We start from the raw sequence: 26,310 nt of genomic DNA, 5'->3' as shown, positions 1-26,310 counted from the left end.
TTGCAGGTGAATTCTTGACTGCCGAGACACCGGGGAAGCCCGCCTTCACTGGGGGCTCTTCTCAAAGTCGGCTTTTCTAGGGCATTTAGTTGAAGTGCATTAGAACATCAGGAGGACCTTGTAAAGTGTATAACTTGGTGATGTAATATCTCTGGAGAATAGATTTATCTCAGACCACACCCCCCCATACACACACACACACACACACACACACCCACACACAGAGTTCCAAATGTAGGTTATTATAAAGCTGCTGGCTCTTACCAGTGCTAAATGTTTACTTCCCTCATTTGCTCTCGGAATGTTCAGCAGAGATAATCCTCACAGCCAGAGCATTTGACTGATAACTGAGATCCTCAGAGCTTAATGTACATGATGTCAGAGTCTTTATTTCTCTCACCTCAATGTCAGTACAACACAGACCCATTGATAGAGGCGAGAACTTGTGTTTCTACTTCTTACCTCATTTTTATGTTTCGGTGTAATCAAAATAATAGAATTTTGTGTTTGCAGTCCCCATGTCAAAACTGGTTTTCAAGTAACTCAAGAGAGAATTCACATGAGGTTGGCAGCTGGTAACCGTTATTCTCCAGAATAAAGACCGATAGCAGAAATCGGAGCTGGCTCAGCGTCCCTTAGTAAACACATATCCGGGCTCAGAGCAAAATCCAGGGCCATTGAATAGAGGCTGTTGCCATCTCACCCGTGCCTGCAGGCAGCAACGTCCATAGTGGTTAGCAGCTGGCTCTTCCCAGGGCTGGAGGGGACCCTGACGGTAGCACTTCCTCGTGTCTGAGTATGGATAGTCTTACTGTGGCTGGTTTCAAGGTATTGACATGACGTCACTAACGCAGAGCTGGGAAGAGGGGCACACCCTTTGGGATATTCAGGGGGTCGCTTACTGGATCTTTATTCTGTTATTCCCAGGAGCAGCACAATGCACTGTGGCAGCTATAAAGGTATAGAGCACAGAACACCCTATCTGTCTCCAGGAGCTTTACAGTAAGACTGGTAAATGAATGAATAAAGGGTGTGCCATGACGACATCAGGCATCGGTGGTCTCGCGGTCAGCCGTACAAGTGCCGAGGTGGTCAGGTTTCCCAAGCCTGCACGGGCAGCTTTGGCTAACAGAATTGAAACGAGCGGGACTCCTCAGTGTCCAGACTGAGTCATGAGGGCATGTCCCATCCTCTACTTCTGGTTCAAATCATTCTTTGTATCATCCCTTCTAGTTCAAACACCACTTTGGTTTTGCTTTCTGAGAGACGGCATGGTTTTGAGGAATAAGTCCTGAGTCATCAGAAAGTTTAGGTTGAAAACAGACTCGTTTCTTTCACACAGAAGGTGTTGGCAGGTCCCTTAGCATCCTCACTGATCTGAGTCCAGGTTGTCTTCCTCTCTGAAATACATGAAGTAATCTTTTTTTAAAAAACTGGGTTTTTTTTGCAAGCTTGTTTTGATGGAAAAGGATGTATTCAGATGGCAAAAATCAGCTTTTAAGTGTTCATTGCCTTAACACTGCTGTGATGTAGGAAGATGGTGATGATGAAGGTGGTTATTATGATGTTGGTGATGGCATGGTGGAGTTGATAATGAAGGCAGTGATGTGATGCTGGGGACAATGATGATATTAGGGATGATGATGTTGGGGATAATGGGGATAATAGTGGGGATTTTCATTAATAGCCCTCCTTTGGCTGTCCTCCTGAGCCTTTCAAATTCAAGTGAGCAAGTAAAGTTTCTTGGGAGCTCATTAATTGTAACTAGTTACATTAGGGTGGGTTAGTAAAGAGTCAGGCAAGGAATTCCAATGCTTACATTCCTTCCAGTTCTCAGTTACCCAAGGTCCTGTTCGCCATTATTTGGGGGGAAGCTCTGGTGACCTTAGGCCAACAACCAGTTTAATTTCGTATGGACCTTGAAGGCTCCCCATCCGGCTTAACTTCTGTCTCCTTTGCCCTGGCCATCCTTGTGTGTTAAAATACTTTTGTAAGATGAGAAAGAAAGAAAAGAGGTTCTATACAAAGAGTATGTTTTGCAGGAAAGAAAAGTTATCTAGTATTTACATAAATCCTCCCACCATTCCTAACATGATTCATGCCTGGCATAAGAAATCAAACAAACAGAATGTGGGTGAGAGACTTAAGGTGCAGAAGGATGCAGATGGACGGTGTTTAGTGTCTGTAGTAAGTTTATGTCTTTAAAGAGCTATCCATGCCTTTCTTATCAGTTAAGAACTTTGTTTATACTTTCTATGTAATAATTGTGCTTTATTTACATTCCAATTAGCACAATCTCGCTTAAAATGTAGGCAACTACAATTTTGAAACTGCCTATTTCCACTAGAAACTTTTAAAAGACTAACCGTATCCTTGTTATCTTCATGACTGAGGCCAGGTTCTGTCGGAAATGTGTGCACGTGGTGTTGCTGTGTGTGTGTGTGTGTGTGTGTGTGTGTGTGTGTGTGTATGTGTGTGTGCGTGTGCACACATGCATGTAGTTACATACATGTGCTGTATCTACAATGATGCATTTCATTTGGAAGAAAATGGTAAAGAGGTAATCAATCAGAATGCCGGCTACATCATGACACTGCCTCCAATGCCAAGTACACCCTATAATGGAAATCAGGATTTTAAATGGTTGTTTTTGTTGGCTGGGAATGGCCCAGAATATCTGTCTTGTTTCTTGCAGAGATTAAATGATAAGGTATGATGATTACTTATTGGTTCCAATTTATTTGCTGTCAGCTGGTTTTTGTTTGGTCAGATTTTATATTCTCCTCACGCAGATTTCCAGCCTTCCTGGGAAAGTCAGAGATCTTTTGAGAAACTAATATTGCCTTTTAGTAAATTCTGATATGTGTTTCAGGATTATATCAACCAACAGGCCTATAGTTATTAGCAAGAAATTAAATATTACATATTTGAATTATGATTTTAGCTCATCTGTTTACCTTGAAAGCATTTAGCATACTAAAAAAAAAAATTCTTTTGGTCTAGAAGACCTCAGCATGAAAGGTGTCTTTGTTTATATTTTGAGATAACTCATGGTGAATTATCTTTTACATAATATAATCTTTAGCCTAGTAGTGTTTTATCTTATGTTATCTAATGTATGTATGTAAGTAAGCTAATAATTTTATGCTTTTGTAAAATGCTGTTTCAATTATACAGACACACACATAACCTTAAAAGCATGTTACTAAGTGAAAGAAGCCAGTTTTGGAAGGCCACATACTGTATGCTTTTATTAATAACACTATGACCTTCTGGAAGAGTCAAAACTATCGAGACAGTAAAAAGATCAGTGATTGCTAAGAGTTGGGGGTGGGTATGAATAGACAGAACAAAGAGGATTTTTAGGGCAGTGAAAATACTCTGCATGATTCTATTATGGTGGATAAACATGGATAAGCTTCTTTATACATTTGTCTAGACCCACAGAAGGTAGACACCAAGAGCAGACTGTAATGTAAACTATAACTTTGGGTGACTGTGATGGGTCAGTGCAGGTTCATCATTTATAACAAGTGTCCCGTCTGGGGGATCCTGATAGTGGGGTTGCCGTGCACTATGGGAGCAGGGGGTACCCGGGGGGCCTCTGTGTCTTCCCCTCAAATTTACCGTGAATCTAAAGCTGCTCTGAGGGGGTTCCCTTACGGTCCAGTGGTTAGGACTCCACACCTACACTGCTGAGGGCCTGGGCTCCATTGCTAGTCGGGGAACTAGGATCCCACAAGGCTCAAGGCTCAGCCAAAAATCAATAAATGAATGTTGTCGCTGTTAAGTCACTAACTCGTGTCTGACTCTTTGTGACCCCATAGCCTCCAACACACCAGGCTCCTCTGTCCTCCACTATCTCCTGGTGTTTGCTCAGACTCGTGTCCATCGAGTCGGTGATGCCATCCAACCATCTCATCCTCTGTCGTCCCCTTCTCCTCCTGCCTTCAATCTTTCCCAGCACCAGGGTCTTTTCTAAGGAGTCAGCTCTTCACATCAGGTGGGCACAGTATTGGAGCTTCAGCTTCAGCATCAGTCCTTCCAGTGAATATTCTGGCTTGATTTCCTCTAGGATGGACTGGTTGGATCTCCTTGCAGTCCAGGGGACTCTCAATAGTCTTCTCTAAAAAATATAAAATCTTAGTTTAAAAACTCTGGACAAATCTGACCTGAAAGGAAAGCTAGTGTTGGTAATAAAGTGGAGCAGAAGAAACAGGCGTGAGCTCCCATTTCTTGCTGGGACTGTGGCCCCGGCCTGGGCAAGATGCTTGGACTTTCTGCCTCTGATGGTCCCCCGCGCTGTTGGGAAGGAACCCAGCTCTGTTTCAGGACCGGGATGCTGACCCGGCCAGCTGGCTGGCGCACCGTCTTGCTGTCTTTGCTCGGCCCCAGCCTCAATTGCCGATGGGCCGGCCGGAGAACACGTGAGCTGTGAGGCGAGACAGCCGTCCTCAGGGGTGGACCAGTCACTGGCGACACCAGGGCCCCCATCTGCTGCTTGACAGGGGTCTAGGGGTGCCGCTGCCGGTGGCGTCAGCCTGTTGGCAACTGTCCTCAGAGTCTTGGAGGGAACAAAAGTCTTTGCAGTTGCTTGGTTGTCCAGCCCTGCTGTGCCCTTGAGCGTTTAACTCCCAACACGTAACTTGTGGGCAAAGACGCGGAGCACGCACGCTCGAGTGACGTCAGAAAATTATCCTCCAAGTGATGTCGACGCTTGCCTTCAACTTAACACCTTGGACCCGAATAAGGAGTTTTGGGGTTCTTTAAAGAAAGTATAAAAATAGTTTTTCTCTCACCTGCTAGAGTTACAAACCCAACTTTAAATAGAAAAGCCAAGCTGGTGATGTTAGATTTGCTGTGTGTACCCTGTCGTGACTTTTAACTAAAGCAAATAATACTGAATCATTTATAGCACTTAGAGATTTATTTAAATTATAATGTCTGTGGATCTGTAATAGTAATAAACTAAATTGAAAGAGGAAAGTAATGATCACCATTTGTCTTTATTTTATTATGCTTACCAGAGCTATCTCTCTCTTCTAAATTTGCTTTTTCAATTAAAAAACATTTATTGAATCCCTGCTAATGCTTTGCAAATGAATTATTGCATTTGGGGGAAGAACATCCCATTATTTTTCTCTTTTCTTCTTTTTCCATCTATGTTGACGTGCTCTCTGAGAGTGTGTCTCAAAGAGAAATATGGTATCCACGGTCACCCTGCTGCTGCTAAGTCGCTTCAGTTGTGTCTGACTCTGTGCGACCCCATAGACGGCAGCCCACCAGGCTCCTCTGTCCCTGGGATTCTCCAGGCAAGAACACTGGAGTGGGTTGCCATTTCCTTCTCCAGTGCATGCATGCATGCTAAGTTGCTTCAGTCATGCAACACTATGGACAGCAGCCCACCAGGCTCCTCTGTCCACAGGGTTCTGTAGGCAAGAATACTGGAGTGGGTTGCCATTTCCTTCTCCAGTGCATGCATGCATGCTAAGTTGCTTCAGTCATGCAACACTATGGACAGCAGCCCACCAGGCTCCCCCGTCCCTGGGATTCTCCAGGCAAGAACACTGGAGTGGGTTGCCATTTCCTTCTCCAGTGCATGCATGCATGCTAAGTCGCTTCAGTCATGCAACACTATGGACAGCAGCCCACCAGGCTCCTCTGTCCCTGGGATTCTCCAGGCAAGAACACTGGAGTGGGTTGCCATTTCCTTCTCCCATCCACAGCCACACTGCATGATTAAAGAGGACTCTAACATTTATGCGTTTGATAACTACAGTATCAGGAAGTCCACACTTTGTAGCGCTTGGCACTGTGCTTGTGCCTTCTTCCTGAAACTTCTTCTTTGCCTTTTGTATAAATGCCAAAATCACACTGTCACCTGTGATGGAGCAGCTCCTGCTTGCTTTTCTTCTCTTCACGTGGTTATTTTTATCTGTACTTTTCTTAAATATTGGGGTACTGAAAAAGCCATCTGTTCTGTCTTGTTTTCACACTGCACAGTCCCCTCGGATGATTGCAGCTATTTCCTTGGGTTCATCTTGCCATTCTTGCAGGTAACTTCCTTATCTACTCTTCGGTCCAAGGCTCTCTCCTAAGTTTCACATTCATCTGCACCACGACCTAGCGGACCCTGTGGCTAGCTCCCTGGGTCAGAGACCGAACTCATCACCTATCCCCTGCCCTCCAAATCGACTGCTGTTTCTTTATTCCACAAGAAGCAGTTAGTCCTGTCTGGCTGTAACTTCAGCCTTCTCGGTTCTCTCATCGCCTGGACTTGCTTGCCATCTCTTGAGTCTGTTTTCTTGTCATCACTCAAGACTGCACGGGTAAGCCTGCACCGAGACTTCTTTATTTCCTATTGCAATTGTGTGTGACCATCTTGACTGTCCCCTTCTTCCTCTAGTTTGGTTCCCTTGCTTTTCGTTCTCAATAGTTCTTCGGGAAGCATGTCACACATCATCCCATTTTTCCTCCTGTGAAATCTTTCCAGGTTTTGGCATTGCCGAAGGGATAAATTCTTCACCCTTGCTCAGCCTGAAGCTTTGTAGATAAGCCTTATGATTTGATGCCTGTCTTGTTTTTCTCAGCTTGTCTCTGGTCACTTCACAGCTAACATCTAATATTCCAGGCACGCTGAGTTCGCAGTGGTTTCCTTAGGGATTTTGTTGTTGGGGGAATGGTCCTGATGTAAGGGTAGCTTCCGGATACACTACCAGCCAGTCTGTCCCAGAGGTCACAGGAACAGCAAAGCTCACCAAATTAAAACACCGCTAACTTAATTTGAAACACACAGCAGAGCTGGGGGAAGAGATGGGTGCGGGAATGTGTATACGACAGGCTGCGGGCAGCTGAAGGCCCATATGTAACCCGTGAGTCCCGGGACACAGCTGATGCTGGTGATGGTGTGGTTATGTACCCAGATTGAGGGCCACGCCAGGGGCCTCTGGATACAAGGCTTCCTGGGCTGATGTCACATGCTTCCCATTTTGGAGAACAGGTGCACCCGGCCACAGCTAGGGCTCACTCATCAACCTGCTGTTGGATGTGGGCTTTCTCTGCTTTTCTAGGGCCTAGACCACACGTGGGGTTGAAAAAAGAGCACGCTTGGTGTCACAGGTGGGTGGCCCACTCGGGGAACAGAGCTCTCAGCTTAGAAGTGACAAGATCACGGTGTGGTCCTGCCGTCGTGCTATCTTCAGACAATACGCCTATTTGTTGGCACTTGTTTTTATTTATCCTGTGTGTCCTGGCGTGTCTCACGGCTCCCCGACACTGCACTGGGTTCTGCCTGTTTACACATTATGTGTAATTAACACATCCCTTGCCAGTTGCCTTTATCTCACGAAATAGCAACTTGCCTGCAGTTTGCACTGAACACTTTTTATGAGTTTGTGCAGCCTGTTCATATGTCTTGTCCTTCAATCTGAATTCAGTGTTTTCAAAAAAAAGTCAAAAGTGAAGTCGCTCAGTCGTGTCCAACTCTTTGCCACTCCGTGGACTGCAGCCCACCAGGCTCCTCTGTCCATGGAATTCTCCAGGCCAGAGTACTGGAGTGGGTTGCCACTTCCTTCTCCAGGGGATCTTCCCAGCTCAGGGATGGAACCCAGGCCCCTCACATTGCTGGCAGATTCGTTACTGTCTCAGCCACACCACACTTTCTCCAATACATCACCTCCCATGCTGCCTGGCTGCAGCCTCACATGATGGTGTGTCTCCAGGACCTAGCACCCTTCTCCATCTATGTACCTTCCATTTTCAAGGCTAATTTTCATTCACCCTTCAAGGTCTGATGCTTCTCTTCCCTTCGGAAGCTTCCCGGGACCTCCAGTGTGGACCAGAAGTCCAGGAGATAATACTTCTTTTGTCTCTGTCTGCGGTAGTCTTTAATTATTGTAATTTCATACTCACTGCTTTGTTCTCTCACGTTGTACTGGAGAGACTCTGGGCAGCAACTTTGTCTCGTGTCTGCTGGTGTTCTGAGTTATCCCAGGGTGGGAGTATGAGGTGGTGGGTTTGATAGTGAAGTTTTTCTGTATTTGGCTCCCACTCCCAGTTGCAAATATGCTGGTTCCAGTTCAAGACTGTGCCCTCTGCCAACAGGTCGAGAAATCCCAAGGGACACCTTGTGCATCTTCCTGGCACAGTCCTCTCAGCTGCCCCGTGGACAAGGTCGTCGCACCGCTGTCCTGCCCTCCCTGCTCCCCTTGTCGGCTTTAGTGCCCGAGAAAGAGGATGAACCAGTCCTTCAATGCCCCAGAGCAACCGCGCTCTCTCACGCGGGCCTTGGCTCCCTTCACGTGCCTGTGAAGCTTCTTAGCGGGGGGATCGCTACATCTGGGGGCAAGTATTCTCTTTTTGGTTTTCCCTGATAGCTCAGTTGGTGAAGAATCCACCTGCAATGCAGGAGACCCGGGTTTGATTCCTGGGTCGGGAAGATCCCCTGGAGAAGGGACAGGCTACCCACCCCAGTATTCTTGGGCTTCCCTCCTGGCTCAGCTGGTAAAGAATCTGCCTGCGATGCGAGAGACTTGGGTTTGATCCCTGGGTTGGGAAGATCCCCTGGAGAAGGGAAGGGCTCCCCACTCCAGTGTTCTGGCCTGGAGAATTCCATGGACTGTATAATAGTCAGTGGGGTTGCAAAGAGTCGGCCACAACTGAAAGACTTTCACCTTCTTTTCACTTTCATTCTCTCTTTATTTTATACTCTGTTCATGGATCAAGATCCATGCTCTCCTGACTTGCCGACAATTGCAGAAATTGTACACTATGGCAATACTTTTCCTTCCTGAAATATTTCTTCTGTGATACTGCCCTGTCATGCTGCCCTAATCTTTTTTATTATTATTATTTGACTTCTTTCCTTGGGTCTTCTGCTTGTCTTTAACCGAAGGCAGACATTTGAGGATTGTGCTATCTTCCAATCTTTTTTCATGAACACCTGTCACAGAGTGTTGATCCCTTCCTTCAGTGGCCACCTTTATGATCTTGGCTCCCTGTTCTATGTTATTAATTTTGCCATCTTCTCTGAGTATTAGTTGTGATCTTACTATTGTCTGCTTCAGGGAGATTTTAATATTTCGCAGATTCTACTCGCTTCTCCAGTCTACCTTTATCATCTTGAGTCTGGAAATGAGGTGGCTCAGTTCATCTTCTGGTGATGGTCTTTTATAAGAGAAGAGATCTGGATACTATCTAATAAAAGCCACCTTCTCAGATTGTGTTAGTGTTAGTCCCTCAGTCATGTCTGATTCTTTTGTGGCCCCATTGACTGTAGTCCTCCATGCCCTCCTGTCCGTGGGATTTCCCAGGCAAGAATACTGGAGTGGCTTGCCATTTCCTTCTCCAGGGGATCTCTCTGACCCAGGGATCAAACCCGGGTCTCCTGCACTGCAAGCAGATTCTTTACCATCTGACCCACCAGGGTAGCTCTTCTCAGACTGTGAAGCTGTCTAATTTATATAATCTATTTTATTTGCTATCATTGGACATCTAGCAAGTATTTAAGGCGTTATTAACCAATTGGTTATTCTTAAAAAAGGGTCTTTAAATATTAAACCATTTCTTCAGCACTCAACACACTTTCATCAAGTGCTCATTGTCAATTAAAGCTCAAAGTTGAATGAAGTCACAGGGACACAGGTTAGCTGACCTCAGGTCATATCTGCCAGGTACAAGCACAATGGGTTAGGGTTACCCAGAGAGGTAGTGACTTTCAGACCTTTTTTTTTAAACCATGATACCCATTAAGTAATGTATTTAATGCTGCACCAAACTGCCCCCCAAACATGTATATAGACACTTATAACTGTAGCTTACAACTGGAAAAAAAATAGTTACACAAAGCAATACTTGTCTCACTCCATAGACAGGCTCTGATATTTTCAAGTCTACTAATGATGCTGGTTGCTACCCTTAAACTGGTTTCACAGTTTGAACAAGTCCATTGTAGTTTACTTGGATTTGGGCACAATTGCTATCAATTTCTGTCCTCAAAGTGAAAAAAGTTATGTTTATTCTAAAACTTTATGGAAGTTTTCAATTATTTAAATAGACTGGGTTAATAAATTCTTCAAAAGAAAGAGCTGCAATGCTTATTCATTCAGCAATCTCTTTTAAAGGCCAAAGGGATTATGCCAGTAAAAACTTGAGTACTACACATGCATTTTCTCTCATTTAACTTTATTGCGAGGCAGTGATTAAGAGCAGGTCTAAAATTGAATATCTGTATATAAATATACAGATAGGTAAGTAGATAGATACATGAAAAGATACACACACATACACACATATCACGTAGTAGGGCTACATGATATTAGACGAAATCTAGCAGCCAACCACCAGCATTCCCTGAGAATAATTAAGCCAATCTTTATTTGAAGTCTTATTATTGTCATTTTTTCTTAAAGAAGGATTCCAAATATTAGGAGCTTTGCTGCAGTGAAACTAAAAAAAAAAAAAAAAAAAAATACTGTGATTTCAGTTTTCCACAAAGAGGGCTCGAGTTATTCTCCTAGCAAAGATAACGATGCTGGGAGTCATAAACCAGCGGGTTCCCTTCTCTTCCATTCAGGGTGTTCATCGTGCCAAGTGGGCCAGTTTTATGTTGAGGTCCAAGTGACTTGGGGATAGCTGGTGAGCTGCGGTCTCCCGCCGGATTTTTCTTTAGGGCAAGTCCCTGGTCTCCTGCCCGCTCGCCTTTCGGAGAAGACTTCCGGTGCACGTGAGTATCCTTGGTCCCGTTCCCTGAGCTCCCCTGCGAATCAGGGCGAAGCTGCTGCCGCGGGCCTGATGTCCTGAGCGAGGGCCCAGCGATGGGAGGTCTTCTCGAAGGAAATTAGCAGCTGTGGGGAGAAAGGCAGAGGGAAGGCTCTGCTTCATGGGGTGTCTGTGGAAGAAATGTGTGTGAGGGACGTGCGCGTTCGTCGTTGTCCTAAACCACCTACCGCCCGGCTTCGCGAATGGATTATGAATGCTGTGCCCTCGGGGTGGGCGGGAGGTTCCCAGCACCAGCTGGCAAGGCCGGCTCCTCCCCCGGGCTCCTCTGCCCCCTGAGTGCCCAGGTGGGTGGGAACCTGCTCCGGAGACCCCAGCGATGCCCTGGAGCGCAGCGAGGTGCCAGGCGAGAGCGCAGCGTCCAAGGCAGGCGTCGCCTTGGGTCCCTTGGCGCGTGCTGAAGCGCCCCGCACTGTTCCCTGCTGGCTAGCGCCGCTTAGCGCTGCCGGTCCGCACGGATGGATGGAGCAGGGCCTGACGAGGCCTTCGGGCCTTCTGCACGTTGGGAAACGTGCCTTCAGCAGCACCGGGGCGGGCTGAATTGTTCCCCCGCGCCACAAAGCTGTTGGAATCCAATGCCCGTCCCTCTCTGCATGAGTTTGTTTGGAAGTGGAGTGTTTGAAGATGCGTGCATGCCCGGGGGCTTCCGTCCTGTCCGACTCTTTTGTGACCCCGTGGACCGTAGCCCGCCAGGCTCCTCCGTCCATGGGATTCTCCAGGCAAGAACACTGGAGTGGGTTGCCATTTCCTACTCGAGGGGATCTTCCTGAACTGTCATCTCTGAAGCCTCCTGCATTGGCAGACGGGTTCTTGACCACCTGGAAGCCCCAAGGTGAGGCCCTAGAGCCGCCCTCACGTGACCCGTGTCTTTGTGAGAGACACAGACACAGGACGGCAGAGAGCAGGGGCGGGCAGACAGGGACGAGCCTGGGGCCGCGGAGCCTGGGGCCACGCGGCAGCGACCTCAGGGTGAACAGGGCTGGGGGCAGCCACCGGGAGGCTTGGGAGAGCCTCCCCTGGAGTACCGCCCTGCCCACGCCTCCATTCTGGACTTCTGGCCTCCAGGACTGCCAGAGAATCCTGTTGTGTTTTTCAACCCGCCCAGTTTGCGGCGCCTTGCTCCAACAGTCCTAGTAAACCAATACAAACAGACATTCCAGGAAGATTCTGTAAGAAAACAAGAGGCAGTCCCACCATCACTTCAGAGAACTGCCTTTTATTTGAAAGTATAATATAGTGACCTGTGACTCACCCTGAACACTACTGACTTAAACATTGTTCTGGTAAACGACAGGTCCTCTCACACCTGTCACAGTGATAACACAAGTGAGCTCAGCTTCTTTTCATGAGGGCTTTTAGAAAATTTTAGATATGCCCCCCCCCAACACATACTCTCTAACAAAAAGAAAGTAACCTTACATTTGCTTTCCTAGTGCTGAATTATCTTTAGTAGGCGTTAAAATATCAATTTTAAAATGACAGGCTAAGAGTGGAAAAGACCCGCCTATAAAGGCGCAGTGATGCTATTTGCATGAGGCAGTTCACTATATACTGGGGCTGGAAGAGCAGAGCTTGGCTGGCATGTTACCATGTCGCAGAGTTGCCATGGCAATATCAAGCCAATGAATGGACCACCTCCCAGAGACAGGGAGGTGAGTAAGTGTGAAATTGATTCAGTTGTACACGGGAATACGCTCAAGCCAAATTTGTCAGGATAACATCTCTGGTAGGAAACTGCATTTTAAATTATATAGGCATGATGAATATGATGTTAAATATTTACTTTGGATATTCTAGTAAAACGTTTGAAAATTAAGTGTATTATGGAAATTTTATGCTCTTTATAAATGCTCTGCAGTTATTTCAGGTAACACTGAATTTGTTTTCACTCATCTAAATTTGGATATCTAAAGCAGAATTTTATATTTGAGATTAATCTTGTAAGTTATGTATCCTTGATGTCAAACTGCATTTATTTGCTCAGTTTAGATGAACATGTTTAGAGAAATGACTTTTTAGAAAATGTAAATGAAAGTCATTATTGTATGTTTTTATTTTTAGATAACATTTGTAAAATGTAAATTCCATTTTACATTGAATAGTTTAACGTGTAAGTAGTCTAAATCAGGGAAAAAATAAAAGGTTTGCTATTTTAGTATTTAAGGAGCCCATGGTAAGGCTTTATAAAAATATATATTCACATGACATATTACTGAATTGTGCTTAGCACTCATTTTTAGCATGCAGTTATTACATATTGTTATACTAGGTATGAAATAGGTCTTGAACTTGGTCAATGTAATCTTTATGATAAATGGCTTATTTCGGGTAATCTGATAAAATGGATGTGCTTTGCTTTCTTTCATTTCTTACTTATAATACATACTCGGCTTTGTCTCCTCATAAGGTTGCAGAAGCAGAAAGGAACAGAGAAAGATCTGTTATGTGGTAATTACTGAAATGCCTCTATTAAGTGTGGTTCACATTAACAAAATATATTTATCAGGCATGATCAGTTTGCAGTGAGAATATGGCTAGCCCCAGGAGCCCAGTCCATGCTAAGAGCTGTCTACTTTCCCGTTAGTTCAACTTGGAGGACAGAGGAGCATGGCTTGTTTACATAACAGAAGCCAATATTTGCCCTCTTCCTTTCTCTTGGCATAGTCTTCCAAGGGCAGTGTTTGCCAGATCCTGGCAAAACCCTTGCTGACGATGCATTTCTTCTTGGGCGATAAAATGGAACTCTCTAAACTAAAACGATGCTTCCAGCATATTATGACTTTCTAACAGTTCCAGGTGGATCCATCGATTTTTCTTATGAAAAGACATGAGTGTTTTTTAATTCAGATTGAGGTGAGGTATTATAAAATGTGTTCCCCTTTGCTTCATGATCAACACTGATTTGAAACGCTGGCCCATGAATGTGATACTCTAAATCAAATTTTACTTTGTACTCTCATAGTTATGTTTCTATATAAATGCTATTACCTCTTTCTTATGTGTAAACCCATTTAGAGCTCTGAGCACCCAGACTTAGGCAAAATGCATATTCAAAATACTAAATAAGCCATTTAAGCAAGTAAATGAAAAAAAAAACACAAAAAACAAAAAAACAGTCTCTGGCACCAAGTTACTTTTAGAATAATGGTATATTTTCTGGTACTAAGGTACCACGTCAGCAGTGTTCAAAATGGAATCTCCTGAGACAAGAAAACTGTTTCCAAACACAACCTCACTCCGTCAATGTCTTGAGAGCATTTTTGAATCTGGCCTCTGTAATAAACCTTCCAGTTTTATTTGCCCAAGTAAACTTTTTCACAGAAAGTACTTTGAGTGTCAGAGGACATAAGAGTAGATTGGAAGTGTAGAAAAAGGGACTATGTATTTTGAAATCACTGCCATAGTACCCACTGGCATGTCGTTTGCTGTGGATTTTAAGGGTGTGACAGTTTGTTAGTGATGAGCTCCATTTCTAGGAAGATTACTGTGTATACTGCTTGGGGTACTTGCATTTAAAAATGACGTTTTAGACGATCGTGATGGTAATTTGGCACACACTTAGATGGACCAGTGCTGGTTCGTGGAGTTTTTCGGTTGTTGTTATTGGTCTTTAATTGACAGATGTTGACAGAATGTGCTTAGGAATATTTAGACAGTGAGGTGTTGCTGTGACATCCAGGGAACTGGTCAGGGGACTCATCTCTGACCAGCAGGGACCACATAAGGTACTGCTGAGCCTGAGTGATGTGTTGCAAATGGTGTCAGCTGCATGTTAGTAGAACCACACTGTTTTTTAGGTCTCTGAGTCTATGACCCATTTTGAGATAATTTTCCTCTATAGTGTTAAGTCAGGGGTCCAACATTATTCCTCTGTATGGCGATACTGGGCTTCCCTTGTCACTTGGCTGGTAAAGAATCTTCCTGCAATGCAGGAGACCTGGGTTCGATCCCTGGGTTGGGAAGATCCCCTGGAGGAGGGAAAGGCTACCCACACCAGGATTCTGGCCTGGAGAATTCCACAGACTGTGTAGTCCATGGGGTCACAAAGAGTCGGACAGGACTGAGTGACTTTCACAATGTGGGGATGCTAAGCTTTTCAGCATCATGTGTTAAAAATATTATTCTTTCCTATTTGCACCTTTGTCAAAATTAAATTGACCCTAGATGTAAGGGTTTATTTATGGACTCTCAATTATATTCATTCTGTCGATCTGTGGTCCTTATCCCATTACCACAGCATCTTGATTGTTGTCACTGTTGAATCAGTTTGAAATTGTCAGTGTGAGCTCTCTGTTCTTATTGTCTAGCTGCTAAGTCTTTCCTTGTAGCTCAGTTGGTAAAGAGTCTGCCTGCAATGCAGGAGACCCAGATTTGATTCTTGGGTCCGGAGGATCCCCTGAAGAAGGAAATGGCAACCCACTCTAGTATTCTTACCTGGAGAATCCCATGGACAGAGGAGCCTGGAATCGCAAGAGTTGGACACGACATAGCGACTCAACCACTACCACCGGTCACTAAGTCATGTCCGACACTTTGTGACCCCGTGGACTGTAGCATGCTAGACTTCTCTGTCCTTCACAATCTTCCAGAGGTTGGTCAAACTCATGTTCATTGAATTGGCGATGCCATCCAACCATCTCATCCTCTGCAAGCCCCTTCTCCTCTGCCCTCAATCTTTCCCACCATCAGGGTCTTTTCCAATGAGTCAGCTCTTCCCATCAGGTGGCCAAAGTATTGGAGCTTCAGCATCAGTCCTTCCAATGAATGTTCAGGGTTGATTTCCTTTGGGGTAGACTGGTTTGATCTCCTTGCAGTCCAAGGGACTCTCAAGAGTCTTCTCCAACATCACAACGTAAAAGCATCAGATCTTTGGTGCTCAGCCTTCTTTGTGATCCAGCTCTCACATCCGTACATGACTCCTGGAAAAACCATAACTTTGTGAGCTCTCTAATGTTCTATTTTTCAAGATTCTTTTGGCTACTCTGGGTGTTTTGCCTTTTCATATAATTTTTATGACCAGCTTACCAATTTTTTCACAAAAGTCTGCTAAAATTTGATAGGATTTGTGTTGAATCATTGCAGATCATTCTAGGGAATATTGCCATCTTAATAATACTTTGACTTTCTATTGATGAATTTGGATTATCCATTTATACAGTCTCTAGGTTCTTTCAGCAATGTTTTGCAACTTTGACTGTACAAATCTTGAACTTCTGTTATATTTATTTCTAAGCATTTTCATTATTTTTGTTGCTATTTTAAAGAAGTTTTTTCCTAATTTTATTTTGACTTGTTTGTTATTAGTGCATAGAAATATAATCAATTTTTGTATGTTGATTTTATATCCTGAAAACTTGCTAAGTTCAGTTTTTAGTTCTAATAGATTTTTTTTTTTGGTATGGATTCCTTAGGATTTTCTTTATACAAGAGGATGCATTTTGTTGATAGAAATAGTTTTACTTCTTCCTTTCCAGTCTGGAAGCCTGTTTTTCTTTTTTTTTTTTTTAAGTTGTCTAATTATCCTGGCTGGAACCTGCATTTTAGTGTTGAATAGAAGTGGTAAGAGCAGACATCCTTGTCTTGTTTTGATCTTCAAGGGAAACCTTTCAGGTTTCTACCATTAAATATGATGCTAGCCCTAAGTTTTTTGTGAATGCCTTTATTATGTTGAAGAAGTTTCCTTCTCTTCTTAGTTTGTTAAGTGTTTTTAACAATATTAAATGCTTCTCTGTATTTATTGCAATGATCATATGGCTTTTGTCTTTTATATTATTAACATGGTGTGTTGCACTGACTTCTTCTCACATGTTAAACCAACTTTGCATTCCTGGGATAAATCCTACTTGATCATGGTGTCTAGTTGTTTTCATATGTTCCTAAAGTTCAAATGTTTTTATTTTGATGAGGATTCTTTGCAGCTATATTCTTAAAACACTTGTCTTTAGTTTTCTTGTGATATCTACTTGGTTTTGGTAATACTGGCCTCATAGAATGAGTTGGCAACGTTTTCTCATCTTTCATTTTTTGAAAGTTTTTGTGAAGAATTGGTATTACTTCTTCCTTAAAAGTGTGCTCTGCTTCCCAAACAAAGCCAGATGGGTCTGGGAAGCTAACAATTAAAGCTAGATTTTTGTACTTGGTTGCCTGTTTTGGGTACTAGAGTCTGAAATACTTTGTAGATTCCCCCAAGTCAATGTATATGTCTGAGATAATAATACATGGAAGACTTCTTTAATTCAGGACTTGAGGGAAATTAAAAAAATTGAGAATGGTCAAATCTGTTTATGATTATAAATGGCATTGTTATGGTGAGGAGCCTTGCCTCTTTTCTGGTCTTGTGTCTATTATTCTACCTTGCAGCTAAGCTGTTCAGTGATTTTGTGCTGAGATTAGGGCTTTCCTTTGAGAGGGCCCATTATTTTGAATTAAAACATCTCTTGGGTCTATTAGACACTTGCTTCAAGTGGACAATGCATTTATCATTGCATTTATCAATGCATTTAGCTTTGTGGACAATGCATTTATCAAAGACGTTCTTAGGAGGCCTAAGGTGACACTGACAGGTTGTTGTAATTTTGGTTTTCGGTAGAAGTACGCATGAAGCAAGTCCAGATCTGATTATTTCAGATTTCAGTATTGGTAAAAGGCGAAAAAAAGAGAGCTAGTGAGGCAAGTAGTTTTGCTGTATTTCCCTTTTTTTTTCTTCAGGCTCTAAGAAAATGTTTCTTTGATGACTGAATCTCTGTGCACTGTGGAAGTCCAGGAATTGGCTCACCGGTTAAGGATAAGAGGATCTAGTGGAGATGAAAGCAGGAGCATCAGAGGATGGCTCAGAACTGAGGATTAGCCCCGGGAGGAGATCAAGACAGAATTGTCAAGGTTGGTGAGCCGTGGAGAGCAGGAAATGTAAAGCCTGTGCCAGGGCGGGGAAACCTGCGAATGCTTAAGTTTGTGAGACTGAAGCTGGTTTGAGAAATTTCCCAAGTAAGAGACTCATCAGGAGTGTGGTAGTGGATTGTAATTTAAGGTTTTTGTTAGTGGTATGCTGAGAGTGAAACATATATTAAAAGACTTCAGACCTGCAGGCCATGGAGGAATAGAGGAGAAGCAGCGATGTAGGTTTTACACCTCACACCAGCATGGGCGTGCGAAGAACACCGAGTGATTGATCTAGTGCGTTTTTGTCTTTGAAGACAAAATTGGCTACTGGTAAATTCCTGTGTAATTATTCCTGGGTGTTTTCATGATTTCTGTTGCTACTGTAAATAAATGTTTCCCAATTTCATTTTGATGTGTTCATTATTAGTGCACAGAAACGTAATTGATTTTTGAAGGTTGATCTTGTGCTCAGCAAACTTGCTCATTTCAGTTATTCGTTCGTAACGATTTTTCTGGTGCAGGTTTCTTGGAGTTTTCTATATGCAAGAGGATGTCTTTGTTGATCGAGGTAGTTTTACTTTTCATTTCCAGCCTGGGTGCCTGTTACTTCCTTTTATTGCCTGACTGTCCTGGCTGGAAAGCCCATTACCATGAATACAAGCTGTAAGAGCAGACGTCCTTGTCTTGCTTTGATCTTCAAGGGAAAACTGTCAGGATTTCACCATTACGTCTGATGCCAGCTCTGGGCTTTCTGTAGGTACTCTTTATCAGATTAGGGTAGTTCCCTTCTCTTCCTAGGTTTGTTGAATGTTTTTGAGTAAGGAATGTTGTTGGACTTTATCAGATGCTTCTCCCTCTGTGTTGCAAGGATCGAGTGTTTTTTTGGTCCTCTATACTGTGAATGTGGTGTGTTGCATGGCTTTCTTTTCATGTGTTAAACCTACTTTGCATTGCTGGGATAAATTCTACTTTATCAGGTATATAATCCATTTTATATGTTTATGATTTCCCTTGCTTGTAACTGTTGAGAATTTTTTTTTTGTATTGATATTTGTAAAACATCTATCTTAGCAGCACTGTTTACAATAGCTAAGACATAGAAGCAATCTAAATGTCCATCTAAAGATGAATGGATAAGGAAGATGTGTACATATATACAGTCAATACCACTCAGTCATGAAAGAACAAAATAATGTCATTTGCTGTTACAAGGATGGACCTAGAGATTATCACATTAAATGAAGCAAGTCAGACAGAGAAAGACAAATATCATGTGATATCACTTATACGTAGAATTTAAAATATGATACAAATGTGCTTATTTATAAAACAGAAACAGACAGATATAGAAAACAAACGTATGGCTACTAAGGGGGGAAGAAGGTAGGGAAGGGATAAATTTGGAGTTTGGGATTAGCAGATACAAATTGAACTTCCTTGGTGGCTCAGATGGTAAAGAATCTGCCTGCGATGCGGGAGACACGGGTTTGATCCCAGTGTCAGGAAGATCGACTGGAGAAGGGAATGGGTACCCACTCTAGTATTCTTGCCTGGAGAATCCTGTGGACAGAGGAGCCTGGCAGGCTACAGTCCATGGGACTGCAAAGAGTCGGAAACAACTGAGTGACTGACACTTTCACTTTTTTCATATGCAAACTACTATACTTAAGATAAATAAACAACATCCTATGACAATAGCACAGGGAAATGTATTCAATATCTTGTAATAAACCATAGTGGAAAAGAATATGAGATAGAATATTCCCTTCTCCAGGGGATCTTCCCCATCCAGGGATCAAACCCAGGTCTCCTGCATTGCAGGCAGATTCTTTACTGTCTGAGCACCAAGGGAGCCCATACATATATGAACGTACATGTATAGGTGTAACTGAGTCACTTTGCTGAGCACCGGAAGCTAAGACAACATTGTAAATCAACTACCCTTCAATCTAAAAAAGAGACAGAGATCTGTAGTTTGGGTTGGCAGTTGGCAGAGTCTGAGAGTAGGATGCATGGGGACCCTGGCAGATGTAAGTAAGCCAGAGCTTGACCCTGAAGACCTATGTACTGAGCAGTGGGATTTGGACTTTCTTTTCTAGAGCAGCTGCCAGCAAGCTTTTTTTTTTTTTTTTTGGTGAAATACCAGAATGCAAATGGTTTCCAGTTTGTTAAGCATATGGGTGTCTCAACTAGCTACTCAACTCTGCCCATGTGGTGGGAAAGCAACCTCAGGCTGTGTGGACAGTGCCTGGGTGACACATTACAAGTGTGTAGACAGGCCTGAGGCAGGCTGGGTTTGGCTCATGGGCCCAGCTTGCACCCACCCATTGAGAATCTCACCCTTTGTCTTTGCTAAATAAACATACCTGCAAGCAGATGCTCTCCTTAAAAGTATTGTCTAGGGCTGCTTCTGTGATTTTGTTACAGAAACTGGGGCTTCCCTGCTAGCTCCATTGGTAAAGAATCCACCTACAGTGCAGGAGACCCCAGTTCAATTCCTGGGTTGGGAAGACCCCCTGGAGAAGGGATCGGCTCCCCACTCCAGGATTCCTAGGCTTCCCTGGTGGCTCAGCTGGTAAAGAATCTGCCTGCAATGCGGGAGACCTGGGTTTGGTCCTTGGGTTGAGATGATCCCCTGGAGAAGGGAATGGTTATCCACTCCAGTATTCTGGCTTAGAGAATTCCATGGACTGTGTAATCCCTGTGGTAGCAAAGAGTTGGACATGACTGAGCGACTTCCACTTACTGAAACTGGGTAGATCACAAAATCCAAAAACTTACTATCTGCATTTTGAGAGAACTTTTCTGGCCCTTGGTAAACAGTTTGGTCACTTGAAGCTGTGGCATGAGCAATTTGAATTTCAAGAAATTATTTTGGAACTATTATGGAGAATATATTAATATTAAAGCATAGAAATTGTTAGAAAGTTTTGCATATAGATAATAGAGATTGAAGACATTAAGTTCACTTCAGTTCAGTCACTCAGTCGTGTCTGACTCTTTGTGAGCCCATGGACTGCAGCACACCAGGCCTCCCTGTCCATCACCAACTAACAGAGTTTACTCAAACTCATGTCGATTGAGTCATGATGCTTCCAACCATCTCATCCTCTGTTGTCCCCTTCTCCTCCTATCCTCAATCTTTCCCAGCATCAGGGTCTTTTCCAATGAGTCAGCTCTTTGCATCAGGTGGCCAAAGTATTGGAGCCTCAGCTTCAGCATCAGTCCTTCCAATGAATATTCAGGACTGGTTTCTTTTAGGATGGACTGGTTGGATCTCCTTGCAGTGCAAGGGACTCTCAAGAGTCTTCTCCAACAACACAGTTCAAAAGCATCAATTCTTCAGTGCTCAGCTTTCTTTATAGTCCAACTCTCACATCCATACATGACTACTGGAAAAACCATAGCCTTGACTAGACGGACCTTTGTTGACAAAGTAATGTCTCTGCTTTTTAATATGCTGTCTAGGTTGGTCATAACTTTCCTTCCAAGGAGTAAATGTCTTTTTATTTCATGGCTGCAGTCACCATCTGCAGTGATTTTGGAGCCCTCAGAAATAAAATCTGCCACTGTTTTCACTGTTTCCCCATCTATTTGCCATGAAGTGATGGGACCAGATGCCATGATCTTAGTTTTCTGAATGTTGAGCTTTAAGCCAACTTTTTCATTCTCCTCTTTCAGTTTCATCAAAAGGCTCTTTAGTTCTTCCTCACTTTCTTCCTTAAAGGTGGTGTCATCTGCATATCTGAGGTTATTGATATTTCTCCTGGCAATCTTGATTCCAGCTTGTACTTCATCCAGCCCAGCGTTTCTCATGATGTACTCTGCATATAAGTTAAATAAGCAGGGTGACAATATACAGCCTTGACATACTCCTTTTCCTATTTGGAATCAGTCTGTTGTTCCATGTCCAGTTCTAACTGTTGCTTCCTGACCTGCATACAGGTTTCTCAAGAGGCAGGTCAGGTGGTCTGGTATTCCCATCTCTTTCAGAATTTTCCACAGTGTCTTGAAGACATTGACTATGTGTAACTTCGATTGGAGATGTAAGAAAGAACCAAAATTTTGTTTTTAGGGGATGAGACCAAAATTGATTTTTTTTTTTTTTTTAGAAAATAGAAGGTGTGCATGTTTTCTTCCATATCAATGTGGAGAATTTTGCATGTATAGAAATCATATACTTAATGTGGCTAGAAAAAACACTATAAAAATGATAACATCATCTATTTATTGATTAAGATCCAGTTTAAATCACTTTCCAAATGCTCTTCATTTAATGTATGAAGAAAGTGAAGAGAAACTAAAGAGCCTCTTGATGAAAATGAAAGAGGAGAGTAAAAAAGCTGGCTTAAAACTCAACACTCAAAAAACAAAGATCAAGGCATCTGGTCCCATCACTTCATGGAAAATAGATGGGGAAACAATGGACAGACTTCATTTTCTTGAGCTCTAAAATCACTGCAGATGGTGACTGCAGCCTTGAAATTAAAAGACGCTTGCACCTTCAAAGAAAAGCTATGACAAACCTAGACACCATATTAAAAAAACAGAGATGTTACTTTGCCAACAATGGTCTGTCTAGTCAAAGCTGTGGTTTTTCCAGTAGTCATGTATGGATGTGAGAGTTGAACCATAAAGAAAGCTGAGCGCTGAGGAATTGATGCTTTTGAACTGTGGTGTTGGAGAAGACTCTTGAGAGTTGCTTGGACTGCAAGGAAATCCAACCAGTCCATCCTAAAGGAAATCAGTCCTGAATATTCACTGGAAGGGCTGATGCTGAAGCTGAAACTCCAATACTTTTGCCACCTGATTCGAAGAGCTGACTCATTGGAAAAGACCCTGATGCTGGGAAAGATTGAAGGCGGGAGGAGAAGGGGACAACAGAGGATGAGATGGTTGGATGGCATCACTGACTCAGTGGACATGAGTTTTGGACATGAGTTTGAGCAAGCTCTAGGAGTTGGTGATGGACAGGGAAGCCTGGTGTGCTGCAGTCCGTGGGATCACAGAGTCGGATATGACTGAGCAACTGAACTGAGCTAATATTTAAGCTACAAAGAAACTACGTATCTCCTTTGATATAGATATTTCAATTTAGAGGCTAAATAACATTACAGAGACTTACTTAAAATCAAGGTACAAACACTTGAGTTTTCCACAGGCATTGGCTACAGAATTGTATGTAGGTGGATGCCCTAGGATGCAAATATTCCTTTAAAAATCACATAGCTGACTTTAACATAGATATATTAGCCTTGGCAGTTCTTTCCTGGAGCATAATCTAGTATTGCAGTTTTTCACACGCCTTTCAACATGCTAGTGCCTGCAGGCAGTATTTTTTCTCTAGGGACCGTGTTTCAGCACCAACGCCCGCTCTCAAGCTTCTCCCCAGCTGCTAGGGGTCGTGGCTGCATCTTGCTGTTGCTCCGTCTCTTTATACCTCAGTCTTCCTTTTTCTCTCTCTTGTCCTTGAATGTGTCACGACTGGCTCTTTGTGCCTAAGTCCCTGGAGACACGAGCTGGTGTGGTTCTGTCTCCCAGCGGCTCCCGGCTGACACACCCACCCTCTCTCATCCCCTCCCCTCTAAGTCATGGTGCTCAGAGGTGCTCGACAGAAGATTCTCTTACCCTGTTTCGCTCTGTGGAGCCGGGGCAGAGGCGAGAGGTTAGGATCTTTCGCTGGGGCTGGAGGTCAATCCCTGGATCCTTTTTGAGGAGATGGACTCAGGAGGAAAGAGGGTCATGTCCTAGAAAGTCATCCAAGCCAAAGGCTTAGTCGCGTGTTGCCGAGGGGCCGCTGGCTGGGTCTCGGGAGCTCATGCTGCCTGTGTGAAGAGCTGCAGTGCCGAGGAGACGGAGGGTTGGTTTCCTGGGCTCTTAGGAAACGTGAGGGATGCCCCGGTGACTCACATGATACACTCTCTGCCCACAGTGCAGGAGGCCCGGGCTCCATCCCTGGGTCAGGTAGATCTCCTGGAGGAGGACATGGCAACGCACTCCAGCATGCATGCCTGGGAAATCCCATGGGATAGGGAGCCTGGTGGGCTGCAGTCCACGAGGTCGCAAAGAGTCAGGCACGACTGAGCGACTTCACTTTCTTCACTTTAGGGAGCATTCAGGAAAGTGCTGTTTTCCCCCAGGGACTTGTTTTTGGGAAGCAGCGAGTACAGAGTCATGCAGCCCGGAATAGTTACTAGTGGGGCTGGGGGGCCAGGGAAGTGACCACGTGCGTCCCCCATAGCCCACTAGAGACACAGAGGGGAGGCGGCCCGTGGGGACCTGCAGGCTTCTCGGGCCCTGGAACACAGCGAAGGCCCGTGCTCCATGCAGTTCCTTATTTGCCGTTAAGCTGTATGTCCACACCGATGTGGATGTTGCTGGTATCTTTTGCCTGGGTCGTATCGAGTCATTTCATCAATCACCATTGCCTTTGGGACAGACCCAAGAACTCAAATTAGAAGCCATTTAGACATTTAGTCTCGAGTAGCTCAGTGGTAAAGAATCTGGGTTGGGAAGATCTCCTGGAGAAAGGAAATGGCAACCTACTCCAGTATTCTTGCCTGGGGAATCCCATGGACAGAGGTGCCTGGCAGGCTATGCTCCATAGGATTACAAAAGAGTCAGGCACGACTTAGCCACTAAACAACAACAGCAAATTTACAGGGATAATCCCAAGTGGCAGCCAGTTGGAACCTGGAAGAGAGGCCAGTCTTTATGCACTTTGGACTTAGGAGGATTCATACTGCTAACTGAATAAATGCTGAGGCCAGTTTTGCGGGTATCTCCCCAAGAAGAGAAGTCTATCTAGTTGACCATCTGCATTCATGGGAGATTAGTTCTTTCTCTCTAGTTGGAACAATTTACTCATATCAGGGCATTTTAAAATAAAATTAATAAAGTGTTCTAATTAATGCTATGGGCTTCCACATTCAGCTGGTGGTAAAGAATCTGCCTGCAGTGCAGGAGACGCAAGAGACGTGGGTTCCATCCCTGGGTGGGGAAGATGCCCTGGAGTAGGAAATGGCAACCCCCTCCAGGATTCTTGCCTGGGAAATTCAGTGCTCAGAGGAACTTGTTCGGGCTACAGTCCATGTCTGCAAAGAGCTGGACAAGACTGAGTGACTAAGCACAGTTAATGCTGTGGTTTGCATATCCTGCAATACTTAATCCTAAATGTATACATGAACATTTTGATGGAGGGCTTTCCTAAGTAAAGGTTCACAGGTTGGTGGCTTGTCCAAGAGCCTGTCTTCTCTTAATCACACTGATATTACATGCCCTCTGATTTCTAGGTTTAAAATTCTTAGGGTCGAACTAGAAAAGAAGACACACACCTGACAATTTGAATGCAGAGGTTTTTCTAGGTTTTATGAATTTCCCTTCAAGCATTAAAGTTGCTTGTCCCTCAGTTAACTGTACAGTGTTCATTTGGGTAGCTTTTTGTTTGCAAAATATTAAGCTTAGTTTTCATTGTGATAACTCTATTTGTACTGCTTATCTGCTTATTTAGTTCAGTTATGTGACCATAGCGAGTACAAGAGGCACATCCATCTTTGGGACTAGGTCATGCACTCTTGGCGAACTCCCATCTCTACAGGTGGGAATAGAATTCTCCAGGCTGACTGTGGTCACAGTGCCACCAACATGGATGAAGGTACTTCACAGAGGGAAGAGGGGCATTCTGTAGGCTGTCTGTTACCTAATACACAAGTTTAAAAGTAGAATCACATTCTAGGAATGTGAATGTCATTAGAGATGTTGGTTGAGGTTTTTGGGGACTGTCAGAACCCTAAGTCATATACAGATGGCATACACAATGTAGCTAGCATATAATATGCAAGTTGAATCTGAAATGGTCACATGCCTTCAGCGGAAAGTCCTGAAAACCAAAACATCAGGCTTGAAAGTACTGGGGGATCTGAACTAACTTATAGTAAAAAATTTAGGAAAAATTGTAGGTATTCATCTTATCTTGGAATGTCCTTAGTGGCACGCAAAAAAAAACATACTGAAACTATTCAATATAAGCTACATTGAACAAAATCTTCAAACTCTATTACCATCTGATTCTTGTTCAAAGCTGTTTTCAGTAATTGAGGTGTCTTTTTTCTGTCCGTGAATGTCCACCTTTCTTCTTGCTTATTTTTGGGTATAATATCTGTATTTCTTATTTTCCTGCTCTCCCTAGAGTTTAATCTTCTGTTGCTCCGTCTCAAGGGGTAGCCCCGGGCAGCATACGACGCCGGCTCAGCATGTCAGCACGGTTAAAGTCAAGTGGAGCTGTTTAGATGCTTCCAGCGTTCCCAATGTGTTTATTGAACTAATGCATATTCATTGTTTCCTTTTGAGAGACTGTAAATCATTTAGATAGATTCAGTAGTTATAGTTTCAATATGTTTTCTGTGTACTATTAAGGCATTCCAGGATAAGATGAAGACCTAAATTTTTTTCCTAATTTTTAATGTGATTTAATTCAGATCCCCCAGTGCTTTTCAGAATGATGCTTTGGTTTTCAGAACTTTCTCTCGAAGTGTGTGTGTGTGTGTGTGTGTGTGTGTGTGTGTGTGTGTGTGTGTGAGTTAGTTATCTGACTCTCTGTGACCCCAGGGACTGTAGCCCACCAGGCTCCTCTGTCCATGGGATTCTCCAGGCAAG

At 43.7% G+C, this 26,310-nt stretch overlaps 1 protein-coding gene across 2 annotated transcripts in view; it reads left to right on the top strand.

Moving 5' to 3' along the window:
- The window catches only part of MYO16 (myosin XVI), a 499,683-nt gene that overhangs the window by 30,073 nt on the left and 443,300 nt on the right, over nt 1-26,310 (top strand). Inside the window, exon 1 of one of the 2 annotated variants that reach the window (XM_070471420.1) lies at nt 10,604-10,723. The exons of the other annotated variant lie outside the window; for it this stretch is intronic. The gene's annotated coding sequence lies outside the window, so the exon portion shown is untranslated. Of the gene's footprint in view, nt 1-10,603; nt 10,724-26,310 lie in introns of those variants that run through there. 2 annotated transcript variants of the gene reach the window in all.

The sequence above is a fragment of the Odocoileus virginianus genome, chromosome 8, assembly GCF_023699985.2.
Source record: "Odocoileus virginianus isolate 20LAN1187 ecotype Illinois chromosome 8, Ovbor_1.2, whole genome shotgun sequence".
In the NCBI taxonomy this organism is placed as follows: Eukaryota; Metazoa; Chordata; class Mammalia; order Artiodactyla; family Cervidae; genus Odocoileus; species Odocoileus virginianus.
This window is presented reverse-complemented; position numbering and strand designations above follow the sequence as displayed.